This window comes from Oryctolagus cuniculus, chromosome 2 (genome assembly GCF_051225735.1).
Source record: "Oryctolagus cuniculus isolate XC-2025 breed Fujian yellow rabbit chromosome 2, ASM5122573v1, whole genome shotgun sequence".
Classification (NCBI taxonomy): Eukaryota; Metazoa; Chordata; class Mammalia; order Lagomorpha; family Leporidae; genus Oryctolagus; species Oryctolagus cuniculus.
Genome location: NC_142868.1, coordinates 101,332,431 through 101,354,201, shown reverse-complemented (window position 1 = coordinate 101,354,201; position 21,771 = coordinate 101,332,431). Strand labels below are relative to the sequence as shown.

At 40.2% G+C, this 21,771-nt stretch overlaps 1 pseudogene; it reads right to left on the bottom strand.

Annotated features, from left to right (window-relative positions):
• Positions 1 to 635: 635 nt before the first annotated feature.
• On the bottom strand, positions 636 to 5,032 carry LOC149127952 (inducible T-cell costimulator pseudogene; annotated as a pseudogene).
• Positions 5,033 to 21,771: the final 16,739 nt, after the last annotated feature.

Genomic DNA, 21,771 nt, shown 5'->3' with positions numbered 1-21,771 from the left:
AACATGCCCTCTGAATGCAAATCTGTGTAGTTTATGTAGTTCTTTCTGTGGGTATGAAGGAAAAGTATTATCCACAAAGTAAACTGTGCATGGTTTCATCCTAACATATTCTGAACTTTGATAAGATTTATTAAAATGTAATTTTTAGAAATTATTCTTTCTAACCAGGTAAATCTTGCACAAATACCAAAACTTAAATTCATAAAGCTACCGTAGAAATAGTTAATGGCAAAAGAAAAAGTAAAATTTGAAAATGCCAAGCAAAAACATGTTAAAACAGCAAATTACAGGGAAAACATTCCACAGTGTTGTAGCTAGTGTGTTTCTGATGCTCGTGGAAATGGGTCGTGTTGAAATACTAAGATTTCTGATATTCAAGAGGAATTTCAAACCCAAATGCTGTGGAAGTCAAAGCCTGATTCTCATTAAGCACAATTCAGAGTTCTAGAGATTTTTAAACCCAGCAGACTCTATTTTAGATTGTTTCTCCATATTACAAAACTATTGATTTAAAATCAGCTCCTGATTTTCGTTCTACATAGAGTCACTTTATTTGGGGCTTTCCGGGAGCCACTATCTTCTTTGATGGAAAATCTGTTATTTGACCTATCTAATGTTAATTATTTCTTAATAGCCTATGAGTTCCCTAAGATAGTATTACCAGAAAGGCAGATATCCCTCTCCTTGAGTTCTTCTTGACCTGTAGATTCTCTAAGGAGAGTCCTCTGTGGAAGAAAGATTATTGGTTTTGTGAAAAGAGTAGCGTATCTGTTTTCTTGGGATTTAAGCCTTTATCCCTGCTACATCAAAATCATCAACTCCACCACATTTTTAATTGTTATAAAGATGAGCATATGGTTGCCAATAAAAGCATGGAGATAGGTGAATACAGGTCAAATGGTGATCTCACTTCAGCTGTAAATATCTTGAAATCATCTGCTGATAGGGCAAGCATTTAGCCCAGGGTAAGATGCTGTTTATAATGCCCACGTCCCATGCATGCCTGAGTTCAATGCCCAGCTGTGGTTCCTGACTCCAGCTTTCTGCTAATGCAGACTCAGGGAGTCAACAGTGACAGCTCAAGTATTTAGGCTCCTGCCACCCACATAAGGTTTCTAGACTGGGTTCACAGCTCCTAGTTTTGGTATTGGCCAAGCCCTGGCTGTTGGGACATCTTAGGAGTGAACCAACCAAAGGGCGCTCCCTGTCTATATGTCTCTCTGCCTCTCAAAAAAAATCACCTGTCACCATTTGGTCTACCTCATTTAATAAAAAAAAAATAATTATTTTTCCTTACTTGAATTCAATGCAGTTTTGGAACCACATGAGACAGAATCTTAAAATGAGACTCCTTATTTATGTTAGCTGAGGCCCTAGACAAAGGATTTGAAGGTGAGAGAATAAAACATGATCTAGTTCTTACATGAGGAGGAGGGGGAAATGAGTTACATGATTTTCAAGATATTTAACCATGTCAAGTTTATAAAGGATTGGGAGTGTATGAGTCAGGGAACAGACTGGTCTTCCTGTCAATAAAAATTAAAACAAAAACAAAAACAGAGACTAGCTACTGTGCTAAGTGTCCTATCACACTTCCCAGGGGAAGGAGTCAGGATGCAACTCCCTTCATATGATCAGGAGAGAGGGGCTTTCAGAAGATTATCTGGGGAGCATAAATAGTGACTCCTGCCATGTTGGACTTGAATCTGACTCATGCCCAAGACTGATTGGCCACATGTTTTGAAAGTGGAATGACAAAGAGTTGGCTTTTTTAAGTGACCTGTATTCTTAGAGTTTGTAAGAACAATTGTTGCTTAAGTTTATGTCATGGAATAGAGTTGGTCCATGTGCACAGGAGAGATGATACAGATTGTCTTAGACCCATATACCTGACTAGCAAGTGTCAGTGATGCCAAAAGTCAGGTGAATTACCATCTTTTCTAGCATAGTAAGTGAAGAGAGTGCTTAACTAAATCAGATTATCTGCAGGTACCTGTCACATCCTATTTCTCCTGTAAATGGTCAGCCTGTGTTAGGATTGAATTGGGAAAAAAAGGTAGCTATAATTTTGATTATTGAAAGTTTTTATTATTTTACTAAGATTAGATGTGCCAATGGTGTATTTTGATTACCTGTTAATGAAGAAAAACATCAACTCTACCTTAAATTTCATGAACAGACATGGGAAGCCACATAGAATAAATTAAAAGACATTCTGAATGTCAATAGTAAAGTTTCTTTATAATAAAGAAGTTTTGCTTTTTTAGCCTGAGTGTGTGTGTGTGTGTGTGTGTGTGTGTGTGTGTGTTGGAAAATGGTGATCTTGAATGAATAGCAAAGTTTGGTGTTGGGAAAAAAACATTGCCAATTTCTTTTGATCCTCAGATTATTATCTCTGGCTCTGGGGCCAGTAAATCAATGCTTTATTCTTGGCCCTGTCCATACTTTAGTGAGAAGGTACTAAAGTCAGACAAAAATCATAGTTATCAGGAAGATTTTCATTAGATTATTTTATCCATGTAATCTTTTCTCTTCTTTAGAAACCCTTCTACAGCTTTACTTGATTTAATATCTCCCTACTTTCTGTTTTTTCCCAGAGCTCAAGTAACGGAATCAAAATCAAGGAGAATTGATTAACCTAAAAACTCTATCAGATTTTTACTAAGTATCTGAATGTTCCTGATAATATTTTTAAAAAAGATTTATTTACTTATTTTAAAGGCAGAGTTACAGAGAGGCAGAGGCAGAGAGAGAGAGAGAGGGAAAGAGAGAGAGAGAGAGAGAAAGAGAGACAGAAAGAGAGAGAGAGAGAGAGAGAGGTCTTCCATCCACTGGTTCTCTCCCCAGATGGCTGCAATGGCCAGAGCTGAGCTAATCTGAAGCCAGGATCCAGGAGCTTCTTCCAGGTCTCCTACATGGGTTTAGAGGCTCAGGACTTGAACCAGTTTCTACTGCTTTTCCAGGACATAGCAGAGAGCTGGACTGGAAATGGAGCAGCTGGGACTTGAACCGGAACCCATATGGGATGCTGGCATTGCAGGTGGCGGCTTTATCTGCTACAGCACAGTGCTGGCTGTGCTTTAAAGAAAAAAAATGGCTGCTTTAGAGAAAAAAAAAAGAGTTGTTTTACTGCATTGCTAAAAGTAGGCCTAGACAAAAGGATTCCTTCCCAGTGAGGTCTGTTTGTTGAGTGCATATGAGATGGGCTTTCTATAAAGCTAGTTGCAAGAAGGTGTTTGTTCTGAGAAAGCAGCAGCACCAAGGAAATCTGTGCAAATCCTGCTGGCTTTTAGAGTCACTGGTGCAGAATGAACAAAACATGAGCAGGAGATGGATGTGGTCCAATCAAGTCAAGTACTCTAGTCCAGGAAACAAGGGACTCTCTCACTTTAAGTTGAGGAGACCTGACCAATGTGTGCCATGCCCAGGTGCCTGAGAGTTCTGTCAGTGCAGATATTTTAGCTGTGTTCACTGCTGCTATGAACACATACTCACTATTTGGGTCATGCACACTTGATTGATATTTCTCCTTTGTAAGCCGAAAAATAAATATGCATTCAAAAATGTAGACTACTGCAAAAGCTGCACATCCTATGGGTAACCAGAACTTCACCTGGCAACAGAGCTTGTGATTCCTAAATATGCAAATATTCTCCTCTGAGAATCTCTACTTGAAAAGGAGGAGGGTCAAAAATTGATAGTTTGCAGAAGTAATAGCTGGCATGAGAATTGTCCAAATTATATAGGAAAAAAGAAAATGTTGTTGAATAATTGATATTGACAGAATTTCAGAGCCTTAATGAACACCGTGTTTCCACTCTCCTTTGTCTTCCTGAAGTCACAGAGGACTTATCTCCCTGTCAGCAGCTGCATTTTGAATTGCAGGACAATCTCGGGGTATTTGCATAAAATTTGAACACCTCCATTCTGAAATGTAAACATCTCATACTTGACAGGGTCATTGATGTCTCCTTAAAGCGATTCCAACACAGCCAAGGAAAGGTTCAAGTGTCTGGAGTTCTCTGCTGAAGACCTCACTGCCAAGCCCCATCTTTGGGCTTTAAAAGCTGTGGCAGGGGCCGGCGCTGTGGTATAGTGGGTAAAGCCACCACCTGAGTGCCAGCATCCCATATGGCTGCAGGTTCCAGTCCAGGCTACTCCTCCTCAGATCTGGCTCTCTGCTATGGCCTGCAAAAGCAGTAGAAGATGGCCCATGTGGGAAACCCGAAAGAAGATTCTGGCTCCTCATTTCAGATTGGTGCAACTCTGGCCGTTGTGGTCAAATGGGGAGTTAACCAGTGGATGGAAGACCTCTCTCTCTCTCTCTCTCGGACTCTCCTTCTTTCTCTGTGTAACTCTTTCAAGTAAATAAATGAATCTTTAAAAAAAAAAGCTGTGAAAGACTAGTTACAAATACTGGCAAATTTTCAGATTCCCTTAATTGATACCATCTTTAATTTACATTTACAGAAAAGGTTGTTTTTTAAATGTAATTATAATGAGCTACTTCTCAGCAATTTCCCTTTTATCTCTGTCATTTTATTATTCTTCTGACCAAACTACTGATTTCTTTTCACAGTAATGACAATATATTTTATATCGTAAGGTGTGTATCACTTTTAAACTTTCTTTTTGAATTTAGACATATCACTTATGAGCATCTTTAGTATCTTAGCTGAAGGCAGTACTTACACTGTGAAGCTGAGTCATCAGCTTCCTCAGAGTTCTATAAGTTGTCCTGATGATGTTCATATACAAAATTTTTCAGGGCTATCTTTGTCCAATGTAGTCATTCACAAGTACCAGGTAATATACTTAGTACATTTCTTGATTGTTATGGAACTTTAAATTTCACTTGATTTAAAAGCCAACATATTTTGAGCTAATTCTAATAAGCAGCACAATCTTTGACTTATAATTTTATTGTTTTTTAAAAAATATTTCTTTTTTAATGTATTATAATAGTCTATTTTTCACTAGCTTTCCCATTATCTCATTGTCTGTCTATTATGGCTCCTACTGAATTACTCATTTCTACTCACAGTAATCATTTTATTTCATAAAAATCCAACATGTTTTTATTACTGTCTTTAAGATTACCATCACCTGTATTTTTCTTTAATATCCCAGTGTATTCCAGACCTGCCACTGTGAATTCATGGCCATGTTGGTTAAGTGTTCATTATGAGGTCATGAACTCCATAAAAATTCTATAAGTTGTGCTAGCAACCATCATGCACACATGTTTTCAGAGACATTTTAGACCCACATGATAGGCACTCTTTTCAGGTACTTTTTTAGGCTCTTTTCAGGTTCTTTTTTATATTTCATGAAATTCTAAACTTCCCATTAATATATGAAAGTTTCAATAGAATGAGTTAAAAATCCATCTATTTGAAAGATTTCTCTGATAAGTGTATGATCTTCATTTGATTTACATTTTGTGAAAATTATTTCATTTTCCTTTTTTAAGGTAATTGTTATCATTTCCAGTAATTTCCCTTATATTTGCTTGTCATTCTGCTATTACTTCTAGAAAATAATTGTTACTTACCCTAGTCACAGTGTATTTTCTTTCTTTCTTTCTTTCTTCCTTTCTTTTCTTTTCTTTTCTTTTCTTTTCTTTTCTTTTCTTTTCTTTTCTTTTCTTTTCTTTTCTTCTTTTTGACAGGCAGAGCGGACAGTGGGAGAGAGAGACAGAGAGAAAGGTTTTCCTTTTGCCATTGGTTCAGCCTCCAATGGCTGCCGTGGCCAGCGCACTGTGTCCAGCACACTGCGTTGATCCGAAGGCAGGAGCCAGGTGCTTCTCCTGGTCTCCCATGGGGTGCAGGGCCCAAGCACTTGGGCCATCCTCCACTGCACTCCTGGGCCATAGCAGAGAGCTGGCCTGGAAGAGGGGCAACCGGGACAGAATCTGGCACCCTGCCCGGGACTAGAACCTGGTGTGCCAGCACCGCAAGGTGGAGGATTAGCCTGTTGAGCCACGGCACCGTCCAAGATTCATTTTCAATTATCTTTATATACAGAAGATTGATTTAGTATATATTAAGTAAAGATTTCATATGTTTGCACCCACACAGAAACACACAGTGTAAAATACTGTTTCAGTACTAGTTATAGCATTACTTCACATTGGAACACATTAAGGACAGATCCCACATGAGAAGTAAGTACACAGTGACTCCTGTTGTTGAGTTAACAATTTGACACTCTTGTTTATGGCATCAGTAATTTCCCTAGGTTCTAGTCATGAGTTGCCAAGGCTATGGAAGTCTTTTGAGTTTGCCAACTTCAATCTTATTCCGACAGGGTTGTATTTTGTTTTTAAAGAAACTTTCATTGGCCACAAAATCGCATAAGTTTTTCTGACAATTTTCATGTATACAATTTTCAGAGACTTCTTAGCCAAATTTGGTCATTCTCCCTTTCCAAGTATCATATTTGATGGCAATTATGAATTTTACCAGAACTATGACATATATCTTTGATTTCTGAAAGTGTCAATAGTTTAATTCAAGTTACTGACACTTTTCCTTCATGGTTATAATGGTATTTGATGTGGATTTTTAAATTTTGTGAAAATTTTTATTTATATTCCTTCTTAATATATTGTAATTATTGGTCTCCCGGCAAGATGGCGGAATAGGAAGGGAGCACACTGATAGTCTGGGGAGAGATAGTTTAATAAAAGTGGAGATACTGCAGGTTCAAGGAAGAGTAGGGGAGGCAACAGCAGAAGAAACTCTTCCGGAACGCGTGACTCACAGCGGACCTGCGTGGACAGCGTGGGAGCCCACAGTTTGGGACATCAGCGGCAGACTCAACACACCAGCGCTGGAACGCGAGGTGAGCCGAACCTCAATAACCCGAGACACCGGCAGGCAAGTGGAGAGAGGAGACTAGAGGGAACGACCCCCCCGGGGGGGGGAAGTTCACAAGGCTAACTGGAAGAGAGAGAGAGAGAGAAAAAAAAAAAAAGGGTGACTAGTACGTGTCGCTCCCCCTCTTCGTGGAGGAGCAACACTGAACCCTGCGCTGTTCTTTCGTCTGCTCGGCCTTCCCCGGGTTTGCTGCTGGTTCTTCCCGGGTTGGCTACTATCCCTTCCACCTCCGTGGAAGGGCAGTTCCCCCTGGCCGCATTCCCCACTTCCGCAGGGGAGCGGCACACCGCCGGCCGGCTCTCTCGGGGGCTGCACGGGTTCCCTTAGATGTTCCCCATAGATGTTCCTGGTGCATGCCGTCTCTCTCCTCCTTTATAGTCCTCCTCCGCCAATCCCAACTCGGCTGAGTACGCTGCTCTCCAATCAGGAGCAAGTCCTACAGTTAATTGGTTGAACTGGAGGCAGCTGTGCGGAAGCTGTTTACTTCTCTCCCAGCGCCATATTGTGGGAGAGCAGATGCATAGAATAAGTCCTAATTCGAGTAACTTAGTCTAGTCCGGATTGCTCCCCACAGATCCCCCTTTCTTTTTATTTTTTAGCGTTGATACGCGCCTGTCTTCGGTGTCCCGCGGCACACACTAGAGTTGCCACAGGCTCTTACAAGTCCTATCCATCAGGCAAACCGAATCCGGGTCCTCTCTTCGCCATGTTGTGAGGAGGTTTTTAGGCGCTGATGCGTGCCTGTGTTCGGTGCCCTGCAGCGCATACTCTGCTCTGCTAGAACTGCCTGCAGGTGTTTACAAAACCTATCAGGCAAACCGAATCCAAGCCTTCTCATTGCCGTATTGTGGGGGAGACTTATTAGTGTTGGTTCGTGCCTATCTTCGGTGACCTGCAGCTCATACTCTGGTCGAGCTTTGCTGGCGCTTACCGCCTTAAATCAGGCAGACCGAATCCAAGCCTCCTAATTGTTGCATTGTGGGGAAGCTTTACTGATGTTAATTCGTGCTTGTCTTCGATGACCTGCGGCTAGCCGCCCAGGTGCTCATCGCCTCACTAATCGGGCAGACCGAATCCAAGCCTTCTAATTGGCATGTTGAGGGGAGGCCTTATTTTTCTCTATTTCTCTATCTCCGGGCATTCCTACCTCTCCCATTTCACTTCTATCTTCCAGCATTCCCATTTCTCTTTTACTTCACTTCCAAACTTCTGTTTCTCTTATCCCTGCGGCTTTCCGGCACCTCGCCCGGCCGGCGGGTTCCCGGCTCTGCGCCGCTTCAGCCCGCGCGCCTCTCTCATCTGCGCAGCTTCCCGGCTTTGCGCGGCTCGGGTTCGCGCGCTCCGCGGTCTCCACGCTTAACCCTTTCGCGTCTGAACCACGGCCTACGCCAGCGTTCCCTATCTATTCACGCCCCGTGCTCTCTCTGCACGCGGCGGCTTCCGCGAGTAACACAGCGTAGCTTGCGTCTCCACCACTAGGATTCAATCCAAGTTCCCCGGGCTAGCCTGGCGAATTCAACCCAGCGTACGTCTCCGCCCCACGGTTTGGCTTCCCGTCCTTTGCTCCCCGGGCTAATCAGACGGATCCCAACCAGGCTCACGTTTCAGCTTCTGGTTTCAACTTTTCGCCCCTATTCCCGGGCTAACTTGAGAACCCCAAAGTGGCTTTCGTTTCCGCCTTGGCCTGCCCCCCGCGGCTTCAATTTCCCTAACATTTTTCTCTACCCGGTATGTTTCCCCAAGCTTTCCTCCAACGATATTCCTCCCTCATTTCTCCTGGCCTCTCCCCACAGTCCGCGTCCGAGTCTGTTTGTTCTAGCTTTCACTTTCGCTTTCGACCTTAGAGATTTCTCCCAGCTTCCCCCCGTAGTCCGTATCTGAGTCTATGCCTAGGCTTTCAACAGCTTCCTCCGGCACCTCTTTCATCCGGCTTTTCCCTAGGCTGTTTGTTAGTCTCTCTCTCCGGTATTTTCCCTAGGCTGTTTGCTAGTCTCTCTCTCCGATATTTTCCCAATTCTTCCCGTTTCTTCCCGTTTCTTCCCTCCTAAGTTTGCTATCCGTCCTAGGTTTCCTATCCGAGTCAGGTTTCCTATCCGAGTCACGGCACCATTATGTCGCTCCCCCTCTTCGTGGAGGAGCAACACTGAACCCTGCGCTGTTCTTTCGTCTGCTCGGCCTTCCCCGGGTTTGCTGCTGGTTCTTCCCGGGTTGGCTACTATCCCTTCCACCTCCGTGGAAGGGCAGTTCCCCCTGGCCGCATTCCCCACTTCCGCAGGGGAGCGGCACACCGCCGGCCGGCTCTCTCGGGGGCTGCACGGGTTCCCTTAGATGTTCCCCATAGATGTTCCTGGTGCATGCCGTCTCTCTCCTCCTTTATAGTCCTCCTCCGCCAATCCCAACTCGGCTGAGTACGCTGCTCTCCAATCAGGAGCAAGTCCTACAGTTAATTGGTTGAACTGGAGGCAGCTGTGCGGAAGCTGTTTACTTCTCTCCCAGCGCCATATTGTGGGAGAGCAGATGCATAGAATAAGTCCTAATTCGAGTAACTTAGTCTAGTCCGGATTGCTCCCCACAAGTACGGACACGGGTTTCTCTCTCTCCGCTCACCTCTCAAGGGCGAGCAAGACAAAGAGCAGGCGCCATCTTGGACATACGTCATAAGCAGAGCGACCTCAGGTCTGCACCGGCCCTGAGCCTAGCAGAAAAACCTGACTCTGGGTGGGGCGAATTAACAGGAGATTAGGACCTAGTAAATTTGTGGTGCTACTGAACTGAGACTGTGAAAAAAGAGACGGTGGGGGAGAGAACTCACGGAATTCACGTGAGCACTCTCCAGAGACGCTACAATTCCATAACTTTGGCAACCCAGTGGGAGGCTGAAGGAGAATTTGAGCCCACTCTGAGGGCCGAACAGATTCCCTGTGGGGATCTTGGGAAAGAGCTTCCGATCTCTGGCTCCTGTGGGTATATCATTTGCCTGCTAACTACCTCCAACTTCATTCAGCTGTGCGGAATTACTTCCCTTTTGAATCAAAAAAAAAAAAAAAGAAAGAGAGAGAGAGAGATTTACCACGCCTAACCTGGGAGTGTCACCTTTGGCACACCAAACAGAGCTCTCAGGCCACACCCATCTCAAGCCCTAAGGCTCCATCAAAAACAGATAGTCCACTTAATCTAGAGTCATAGTATAACAAGAAAAAGCACCACAGTGAAGAAACCAAATATCTCCAATATGCCAAATAACAAACGCAAAAACCGAGGTAATAAAAACAAGGAAGTCACCATGACGCCCTCAAATGAAAAAGACACCCCAATTCAAGATTATGAAGATGATGACATACAAGAAATGCAAGAAGCAGATCTCAAAAAATTGATAAGAACATTAAGAAGTTCTCAAAAACAAATTCTGGAACTACACAAATCCTTAATGGACAAGATAGAAAATCTCTCTCGTGAAAATGAAATATTAAGGAGGAATCAAAATGAAACGAAACAACTAGTACAACAGGAAACTGTGATAGTGACTGAAGTGAAGAATTCAATAGATCAAATGAAAAACACAATAGAGAGCCTTACAAACAGAATGGGTGAAGCAGAAGAGAGAATATCGGACTTAGAAGACAGAGAACAGGAAAGGATACAGTCAGACCAAAGAAAAGAAGAGGAAATTAGAAATCTGAAACATATTGTTGGGAATCTTCAGGATACTATTAAAAAACCCAACATTCGGGTTCTAGGAGTTCCTGAAGGCATGGAGAGGGAGAAAGGATTAGAAGGCCTTTTTAGTGAGATATTAGCAGAAAATTTCCCAGGTTTGGAGAAGGACAGAGAAATCCTAGTACAGGAAGCCCACAGAACCCCTAATAAACACGACCAAAAGAGATCCTCACCACGACACGTTGTAATTAAACTCTCCACAGTGAAACATAAAGAAAAGATCCTAAAATGTGCAAGAGAGAAACGTCAGATTACTCTCAGAGGATCTCCAATCAGACTCACAGCTGACTTCTCATCAGAAACTCTAAAAGCTAGGAGGGAATGGCGAGATATAGCCCAGGTACTAAGAGAGAACAACTGCCAGCCCAGAATATTATATCCTGCAAAGCTATAATTTGTGAATGAAGGTGAAATAAAGACTTTTCATTGCAAACAGAAATTGAAAGAATTTGTTGCCACTCGTCCAGCCCTGCAAAAGATGCTTAAAGATGTGTTACACACAGAAACACAGAAACACGGTCATCAATATGAAAGAAGGTAAAGGAAGGAAACCAAGGAAGGAAACCTCACAGCAAAAGATCACAGGGAATTCAAAGCATATATTAGAACTTATCTTTGGCAAATGGCAGGGCAAAGTTACCACTTATCATTAGTCACTTTGAACGTGAATGGCCTGAACTGTCCAGTTAAAAGACACCAATTGGCTGATTGGGTTAAGGAACAAAACCCATCTATATGCTGCTTACAAGAAACACATCTTTCCAACAAAGATCCATACAGACTGAAAGTTAAAGGCTGGAAAAGATATACCATGCCAACAGAAATGAAAAAAGAGCGGGCGTAGCCATCTTAATATCGGACAACATAAACTTTACCACAAAAACTGTTAAGAGAGACAAAGAGGGACACTATATCATGATTAAGGGATCAATTCAACAGGAAGATATAACAATTATCAATGTATATGCACCTAACTACAGGGCACCAGTTTATCTAAAAGATTTATTAACGGGCTTAAAGGGAGACTTAGACCCCAATACAGTAGTACTGGGGGACTTCAATACTCCACTCTCAGAAATAGACAGATCATCCGGTCAGAAGATCAACAAGGATACAGTAGATTTAAACGACACTATAGCCCAAATGGATCTAACAGATATATACAGAACTTTCAATCCTACAGCTAAAGATTTTACATTCTTCTCAGCAGTACATGGAAGCTTCTCTAGGATTGACCACATACTAGGCCATAAAGCAAGTCTGAGCAAATTCAAAAGAATTAGAATCATACCATGCAGCTTCTCAGACCATAAAGGAATGAAGTTGGAAATTAGTAACTCAGGAATCCCTAGAGCATACGCAAACACATGGAGATTGAACAACATGCTCCTGAATGAACAATGGACATAGAAGAAATCAAAAGAGAAATCAAAAACTTTCTGGAAGTAAATGAGGATAACAGCACAACATACCAAAACTTATGGGACACAGCAAAAGCAGTGTTAAGAGGAAAGTTTATATCAATAGGTGCCTACATCAAGAAATTGGAAAGACACCAAATAGATGAGCTTTCAATTCACCTCAAGGATCTAGAAAACCTACAGCAAATCAGACCCAAATCTAGTAGGAGAAGAGAAATCATTAAAATCAGAGAAGAAATCAACAGGATTGAATCCAAAAAAACATTACAAAAAATCAGCCAAACGAAGAGCTGGTTTTTTGAAAAAATAAACAAAATTGACACCCCATTGGCCCAACTAACTAAAAAAAGAAGAGAAAAGACCCAAATCAATAAAATCAGAGATGAAAAAGGAAATGTAACAACAGACACCACAGAAATAAAAAGAATCATCAGAAATTACTACAAGGACTTGTATGCCAGCAAACAGGGAACCCTATCAGAAATGGATAGATTCCTGGACACATGCAACCTGCCTAAATTGAACCAGGAAGACATCGAAAACCTAAACAGACCCATAACTGAGACAGAAATTGAAACAGTAATAAAGGCCCTCCCAACAAAGAAAAGCCCAGGACCAGATGGATTCACTGCTGAATTCTACCAGACGTTTAAAGAAGAACTAACTCCAATTCTTCTCAAACTATTCAGAACAATCGAAGAAGAGGGAGTCCTCCCAAATTCTTTCTATGAAGCCAGCATCACCTTAATTCCTAAGCCAGAGAAAGATGCAGCACTGAAAGAGAATTACAGACCAATATCCCTGATGAACATAGATGCAAAAATCCTCAATAAAATTCTCGCCAATAGAATGCAACAACACATCAGAAAGATCATCCACCCAGACCAAGTGGGATTTATCCCTGGTATGCAGGGATGGTTTAATGTGCGCAAGACAATCAATGTGATACACCACATTAACAGACTGCAGAAGAAAAACCATATGATTATCTCAATAGATGCCGAGAAAGCATTTGATAAAATACAACACCCGTTCATGATGAAAACTCTAAGCAAACTGGGTTTGGAAGGAACATTCCTCAATACAATCAAAGCAATCTATGAAAAACCCACAGCCAACATCCTATTGAATGGGGAAAAGTTGGAAGCATTTCCACTGAGATCTGGTACCAGACAGGGATGCCCACTCTCACCACTGCTATTCAATATAGTTCTGGAAGTTCTAGCCAGAGCTATTAGGCAAGAAAAAGTAATTAAAGGGATACAAATTGGGAAGGAAGAACTCAAACTATCCCTCTTTGCAGATGACATGATTCTGTATTTAGGGGACCCAAAGAACTCTACAAAGAGACTATTGGAACTCATAGAAGAGTTTGGCAAAGTAGCAGGGTATAAAATCAATGCACAAAAATCAACAGCCTTTGTATACACAGACAATGCCATGGCTGAGGAAGAACTTCTAAGATCAATCCCATTCACAATAGCTACAAAAACAATCAAATACCTTGGAATAAACTTAACCAAGGACGTTAAGGATCTACTATGAAAATTACAAAACCTTAAAGAAAGAAATAGAAGAGGATACCAAGAAATGGAAAAATCTTCCATGCTCATGGATTGGAAGAATCAATATCATCAAAATGTCCATTCTCCCAAAAGCAATTTACAGATTCAATGCAATCCCAATCAAGATACCGAAGACCTTCTTCTCAGATCTGGAAAAAATGGTGCTGAAATTTATATGGAGGCACAAGAGACCTCGAATAGCTAAAGCAATCTTGTACAACAAAAACAAAGCCGGAGGCATCACAATACCAGATTTCAGGACATACTACAGGGCAGTTGTAATTAAAACAGCATGGTACTGGTACAGAAACAGATGGATAGACCAATGGAACAGAATTGAAACACCAGAAATCAACCCAAACATCTACAGCCAACTTATATTTGATCAAGGATCTAAAACTAATTCCTGGAGCAAGGACAGTCTATTCAATAAATGGTGCTGGGAAAATTGGATTTCCACGTGCAGAAGCATGAAGCAAGACCCCTACCTTACACCTTACACAAAAATCCACTCAACATGGATTAAAGACCTAAATCTACGACCTGACACCATCAAGTTACTAGAGAACATTGGAGAAACCCTTCAAGATATTGGCACAGGCAAAGAATTTCTGGAAAAGACCCGGGAGGCACAGGCAGTCAAAGCCAAAATCAACTATTGGGATTGCATCAAATTGAGAAGTTTCTGTACTGCCAAAGAAACAGTCAGGACAGTGAAGAGACAACCGACAGAATGGGAAAAAATATTTGCAAACTATGCAACAGATAAAGGGTTAATAACCAGAATCTACAAAGAGATCAAGAAACTCCACAAAAACAAAACCAACAACCCACTTAAGAGATGGGCCAAGGACCTCAATAGACATTTTTCAAAAGAGGAAATCCAAATGGCCAACAGGCACATGAAAAAATGTTCAAGGTCATTAGCAATCAGGGAAATGCAAATCAAAACCACAATGAGGTTTCACCTCACCCCGGTTAGAATGGCTCACATTCAGAAATCTACCAACAACAGATGCTGGCGAGGATGTAGGGAAAAAGGGACACTAACCCACTGTTGGTGGGAATGCAAGCTGGTCAAGCCACTATGGAAGTCAGTCTGGAGATTCCTCAGAAACCTGAAGATAACCCTACCGTTCGACCCAGCCATCCCACTCCTTGGAATTTACCCAAAGGAATTTAAATTGGCAAACAAAAAAGCGGTCTGCACCCTAATGTTTATTGCAGCTCAATTCACAATAGCTAAGACCTGGAACCAACCTAAATGCCCATCAACAGTAGACTGGATAAAGAAATTATGGGATATGTACTCTTTAGAATACTATACCGCAGTAAGAAACAACGAAATCCAGTCATTTGCAACAAAATGGAGGAATCTGGAACACATCATGCTGAGTGAAATAAGCCAGTCCCAAAGGGACAAATACCGTATGTTCTCCCTGATTGGTGACAACTGACTGAACACCAAAAAGGAAACCTGTTGAAGTGAAATGGACACTATGAGAAATGGTGACTTGATCAGCATAGCCCTGACTGTTAATGAACAACTTAATACATTATCCCTCTTAGTATTTTTTTTGTCTGTTCTACTTAATATGACAGGTTTAATTCTGTAATTATCACACAGTTATTCTTAAGTGTTGAAAATTAACTGAAATGTGGTCCCTGTTAAACATAAGAGTGGGAATAAGAGAGGGAAGAGATGTACAATTTGGGACATGCTCAAGCTGACTTGCCCCAAATGGTAGAGTTAGAAACATACCAGGGGATTCCAATTCAATCCCATCAAGGTGGCATGTACCAATGCCATCTCACTATTCCAAGAGATCAATTTCAGTTCACAATTGATCATAATGAAAGGAGTAAGAGTCAAAGGGAGCACATAAACAAGTCTAGTACCTGATAATACTAACCGATAGAATAAATAAAGGGGAGAGTGATCCAACATGGGAAGTGAGATACTCAGCAGACTCATAGAATGGCAGATGTCCTAAACAGCACTCTGGCCTCAGAATCAGCCATAAAGGCATTCGGAGCTGGCTGAAATGCTCATGAGAGTATTTCAGGCATGGAAAGCCAAGACACTCTGGCAAAAGATCTCTGCGAGTGAGATCCCAGTGGAAAGAACAGGTCATCAAAGAAGGAGGTACCTTTCTCTGAAGGGAGGAGAGAACCTCCACTTTGACTATGACCTTGTCTAAACAAGATAAGAGTCGGAGAACTCAGAGGGCTTCCATAGCCTTGGAAACTCATGACTGGAGCATAGGGAGATTACTGATGCCATAGACAGGAGTGTCAATTGGTAAAGTCAACAACAGGAGTCACTGTGCACTTACTCCTCATGTAGGATCTCTATCCTTAATGTGCTGTACATTGAGATTTAATGCTATAACGAGTACTCAAACAATATATTTCACTTTGTGTTTCTATGGGGGTGCAAACTGTTGAAATCCTTACTTAATGCATACTAAACTGATCCTCTGTAAAAAAAAAAAAAAAAGAAAAAGAAAAAAAAAAGAAATTATCAATTGCCAACTTGACTCTCACTGGGATTAAACATGACAATAGGTCTGCTCTGATTTCATCATCATTTAAAAAAATCATCTATTATTTTTCACTTTATGTTTCTGTGTGGGAGCAAACTGTTGAAATCCATACTTAATGTATACTAAGCTGATCTTCTGTATATTAAGATAATCGAAAATGAATCATGATGTGAATGGAAGGGGAGAGGGAGTGGGAAAGGGGAGGGTTGTGGGTGGGTGGACGGTATGGGGGGGAAGCCATTGTAATCCATAAGTCGTACTTTGGAAATTTATATGCATTAAATAAAAGTTTAAAAAAAATATATTGTAATTATTTAGTTTTCAACAATTTCATTTATCTGTTGGTCACTCTATATTGCTCCTACAAAATTGCTCACATCTTTCAAAGTGATCTTCATTTATTTATTTCATATCATCTGCATGCTTTTTCATCTGTTTTATAAATTGTAGTTAATACTAATACCTGTATATTAACATCCTAGTGCAAGTCAATCTTAGCAGTAGAATCCCATGGCCATCACAATACTACAACTGTTCCTGGCTACCATATTTTACACATATTTTTAGAAATATCTTAGACTCATTTGATAATTCATCATTTTCAATTTTTTTTTACTTTTTCTGGACTTTATGGAATTTTAACTTTAGCTTTGATTTTTAAAGGTTCTAATAGAATATTTCCAGATATAGATATCTTTCCCTCAAGATTTTTGTGGTACATTACAAATTTCCCCATACCTCTGGCCCCTTATCCCCTAATAATATCTCATATCATTATACTTATATACTTATCACAATTAATGAACCACAGCTCAATTTCTAAACTTTTTAATCCAAATTTCTTTTATCTCTTCCACCCAGCCCAGAGTCTGTCAATTAACATTCTGTGTTCAGAATAACTTTTTCTTTTAATATTAACTTCCACATGCAAAGGAGAACAAGCAGTTTTTGTGTCTCTGAGTCTGGCTTATTTCACTCAATGTTATGTTCTCTATTTGTAGCACCCATTTTGCTACAAATGACAGGACTTCATTCTTTTTATAGTTGAATAATAGCTCATTGTGAATATATATCCCATTTTCTTTATCCATTCATCTTATTAAGCATATTTGGTTGATTCCATATTTTCATTATTGTGAACAGTTCTGCTATAAACATGGTAGAGCAGAATCTCTTTGATACAATGAGTTTAAATATTTTGGATAATACTCAGTGTTGGGATCATTGGATCATATGGAAATTCTATATCTAGATTTCTAGGACATCTCAATATTGTTTTCAATGGTGACTGTATAAAGTACACTCCTGATATCAGTGTATAAAATTATACTTTTTCTATATCCTCACCAGCATATTATTGCTCTCTCCTTTTTGGATAATATTCATTGTGATAAGGGTGAAGTGATATTAATTTGCACTTCCCTGATAGCTAACATTATTGAGCATATATGTGTGTGTGAGTATGTATGTTGATCATTTGCATTTATACTTTTGAGAACAGTCTATTCAGGTCCTTTGCTCATTTTTTAAATATGTATTTATTTATTTGAAAGTCTGAGTTACACAGAGAGAGGAGAGGCAGGGATTCAGAGAGAGAGAGAGAGGTCCTCCATCCAATGGTTCACTCCCCAATTGGCCACAATGGCTGGAGCTGTGCCCATCTGAAGCCAGGAGCCAGAAGCTTCCTCTAGGTCTCCCACATGGGTGCAGGGGCCCAAGGACTTGGGTCATCTTCCACTGCTTTCCCAGCCAATAGCAGAGAGCTGGATTGGAAATGGAGCAGCTGGGTCTTGAATTGGCATCCACATAGGATGCTGGCACTTCAGGCCAGGGTGTTAACCTACTGTGCCACAGTGCCAGCCCCTCTTTGCTCATTTTTAGACTGGATTGATTTTTGAGTTACGGATATACTCTCATATTAATCTTTTGTTGGAGCTTGCAAATATTTTCTCCCAATTTTTCAGACTTCTCTTAACTCCCTGATTGCTTCTTTTGCTGTGCAGAAGCTTCTGAGTTTGATATAAATTCATTTGTCTAGTTCTTCATTTGTCAGTGTTTTGGGGGTCTTATCCAAGAAGTCATCATGTTACACAAATATCTTGGAGAGTTTCCCCCTATATTTTCTTTCAGAAAGTTCAGAGCCAGAGATTAAAATCTTAAATTTAGGTTTTTGATCCACCTTGAGTTGATTTTATATATAATGAGAGGTTAATACCACACACACACACTTTAGTTTTGAAGAACTGTTTATTGAAAAAACTACCCCTTTTTAAATGTTCATTCTATGGAACTTTGGTCAAAAATCAGTTGCCTGAATGCACATGAAGTGATTTCTGGACATTTTATTTTCTTCCATTGATCTATTTGACAATTTTATGTTATTACTGAAACTTTGTAATATGCTTTGAATCAGGTACTATGATGCCTCGACCTTTATTGAAAAATGAAATGACACAGATTGCTAGGTACAAGATCAATATAGGGCTTGGCATTGTGGCATAGCATGTAAAGCTACTGCCTGCAAAGCAAGCATTCCAAATGGGTACCATTTTGAATCCTGGTACCTCCATTTCTGATCCAGCTCCCTGCTAATAGCCTTGGAAAGCTGTGGAAGATGCCCCATGTTGTTGAACCCCTGACCCATGTGGGAGACCAGAAAAAGTTCCTGGTTTATGGCTGGCTCTGGCCAGGCCTAGTTTAGTTGTTGTAGCCATTTGGAGAGTGAAGCAGTAGATGGAAGATTCTCTCTCTCTCTCTCTCTCACTCTCACTCTCTTACTCTCTCTCTCCTCTTTCTCTCTCTGTAACTCTGCCTTTCAAATTAATCAAGAAAAAAATTAAAAATTATTTTAAATGAGACATATATATCTATCCATCTAATCAACAGAATTGCTATGTACAAAGAAGACACAAATAGGAAACAATTTTAAAGGACACAGACAGACTAGAAAATGAATACCCATTTGAGAAATGAAACAAGGAAGGACTAATCTATGTAATATCTTCAAGTGTTATTTAAAAAAATATACAGTAGTACATAATTCCTATCAGTTTGTTTGACAAAGATTTTAAACGAAGTTTGAGAAAACATTGTATTTTCATCAAAATTGATACAGGCATTTCTTTTTGGTGATTTTAGCTCCCACATATAAAGGAGAACCTGTGGTATTAGTCTTTCTGTGTCTGTCCAGCATGTTTTTGTTTTTGTTTTTGCTTTTTTGCTCAAGTTTACTTTGCTATTCTGGGTATTTTTTTCATACATATTTTTGGATTGTTTTTTTTACTTTTATAAAGAATGTCATTGGTATATTGACAGGGATTGCACTGAATGCATACTTAAGATGCTATAGATTCTTAATGATAATAAATCTTACAATCCATGAGCAAGAAATATCTTCACATTTTTATGTCCTTGATGATTTCTTTCATCAATATTTTATAAATTTTATTGTAGAGATATTTCATTTCTTTGATTAAATTTATTCCTAAATATTGGATTGTGTTTGTGATATAGTGAATGGGATTTCAAACCTGATGTCTCTTTCAGTGAGATCATTGTTGGTACATAAAAAGCCTACTGTTTTGGGTAGCTCCCTTTGTAACTGTGATTTCACTGAACTGATTTATAAATTCTAACAGCTTTTTGCTGTAGTGCTTGGTTTTCATCCAGGTACAACATCATGAAATTTGCAAATGTTAATTTTAAAAGTTTATTTATTTATTTGAAAGGCAAATACAGAGAAGGCAAGGCATAGAAAGAGAAATAATCCATCTATTCATTTCCCAAATGGCTGCAACAACCAGGCCTGGGTCAGTCTGAAGCCAGGAGCTAGAGATTTATCCAAGTCTCCCACATGGGTTCAGGGGCCCAAAACTTGATCTGTTCTCTGCTGCCTTCCCAGGTGCATCAGTAGAGAGGTGGATCATGAGTGGAGTATCCAAGAATCCAACTGGTGACCATATGAGATGGTCATGCTTCAGGCGGTGGCTTTACCCACGATGCCACAGAGCTGGTCCCAAATATGGCTATTTTGAATTACTACTTTCCAATTTTAATTACCTTATTTATTTTCCCTCCCAAAATGTTCTTGCTAGTACTTCCAACAATATACTGAATAAGACTGGTGAAAAATGGACATTTTTCTTTAATTCCATATTTGAAAAGAAGTGATTTCTGCTTTATACTTTTCAGTATAAAAGTAGCTGTTGGTCTGTCTGAGTACTAGTTATAGCATTAAATCTCAATGTACAGCACACTAAGGACAAAGATCCTACATGAGGAGTAAGTGCACTGTGACTCCTGTTGTTGACTTAACAAATTGACACTCTTGTTTATGGCATCAGTAATCACCCTAGGCTCTTGTCATGAGCTGCCAAGGCTATGGAAGCCCTCTGAGTTCACCGACTCTGATCATATTTAGACAAGGCCATGGTTAAAGTGGAAGTTCTCTCCTCTCTTCAGAGAAAGGTACTTCCTTCTTTGATGACCCATTCTTTCCACTGGAATCTCACTCACAGAGATCTTTCATTTAGGTTTTTTTTCCCCCAGAGTGTCTTGGCCTTCCATGCCTGAAATACTCTCATGGGCTTTTCAGCCAGATCCGCATGCCTTAAGGGCTGATTCTGAGGCCAGGGTGCTGTTTAGGACATCTGCCATTCTATGGGTCTGCTGTGTATTTCACTTACCATGTTGGATCGTTCTCTCCTTTTTTTATTCTATCAGCTAGTATTTGCAGACACTATTCTTGTTTATGTGATCCCTTTGGTTCTTTGTCCTATCATTATGATCAATTGTGAACAGAAATTGACCACTGGGACTAGTGAGATGGCATTGGTACATGCCACCTTGATGGGATTGAATTGGAATCCCCTGGTATGTTTCTAACTCTACTGTTAGAGGTAAGTCAGCTTGAGCATGTCCCGAATTGCACATCTCTTCCCTCTCTTATTCCCACTCTTATATTTAACAGTGATCACTTTTCAGTTAAGTTTCAGCACTTAAGAAGAATTGTGTATTGATTACAGTATTCAACCAAAAGTATTAAGTAGAACAAACAAAAAAAAAATACTAAGAGGGATAACATATTAAGCTGCTCATCAACAGTCAGGGTGAGGGCTGATCAAGTCACCGTTTCTCATAGTGTTCATTTCACTTTAACAGGTTTCCTTTTTGGTGCTCAGTTAGTTGTCACCTATCAGGGAGAACAAGTGGTATTTGTCCCTTTGGGATTGGCTTATTTCACTCAGCATAATGTTTTCCAAATTCCTAACAGGGATCACTTTTCAGTTAAAATTTAAACACCTAAGGATAATTGTGTGTTAATTACAGAGTTCAACCAATGGTACTAGAACAAAAAAAAATACTAAAATGGATAAAGTGTTACATTGTACATCAACCGTGAGGACAAGAGCTGATCAAGTCACTGTTTCTCATAGTGTCCATTTCATTTCAATAAGTTTCTCTTTTGGTGCTCAGTTAGTTGTTGCCAATCAGAGAGAACATATGATATTTGTCCCTTTGGGACTGGCTTATTTCACTCAGCATGATGTTTTCCAAATTCCTCCATCTTGTTGCAAATGATCGGGTTTCGTTGTTTTTGACTGCTGTATAGTATTCTATAGAGTACATGTCCCATAATTTC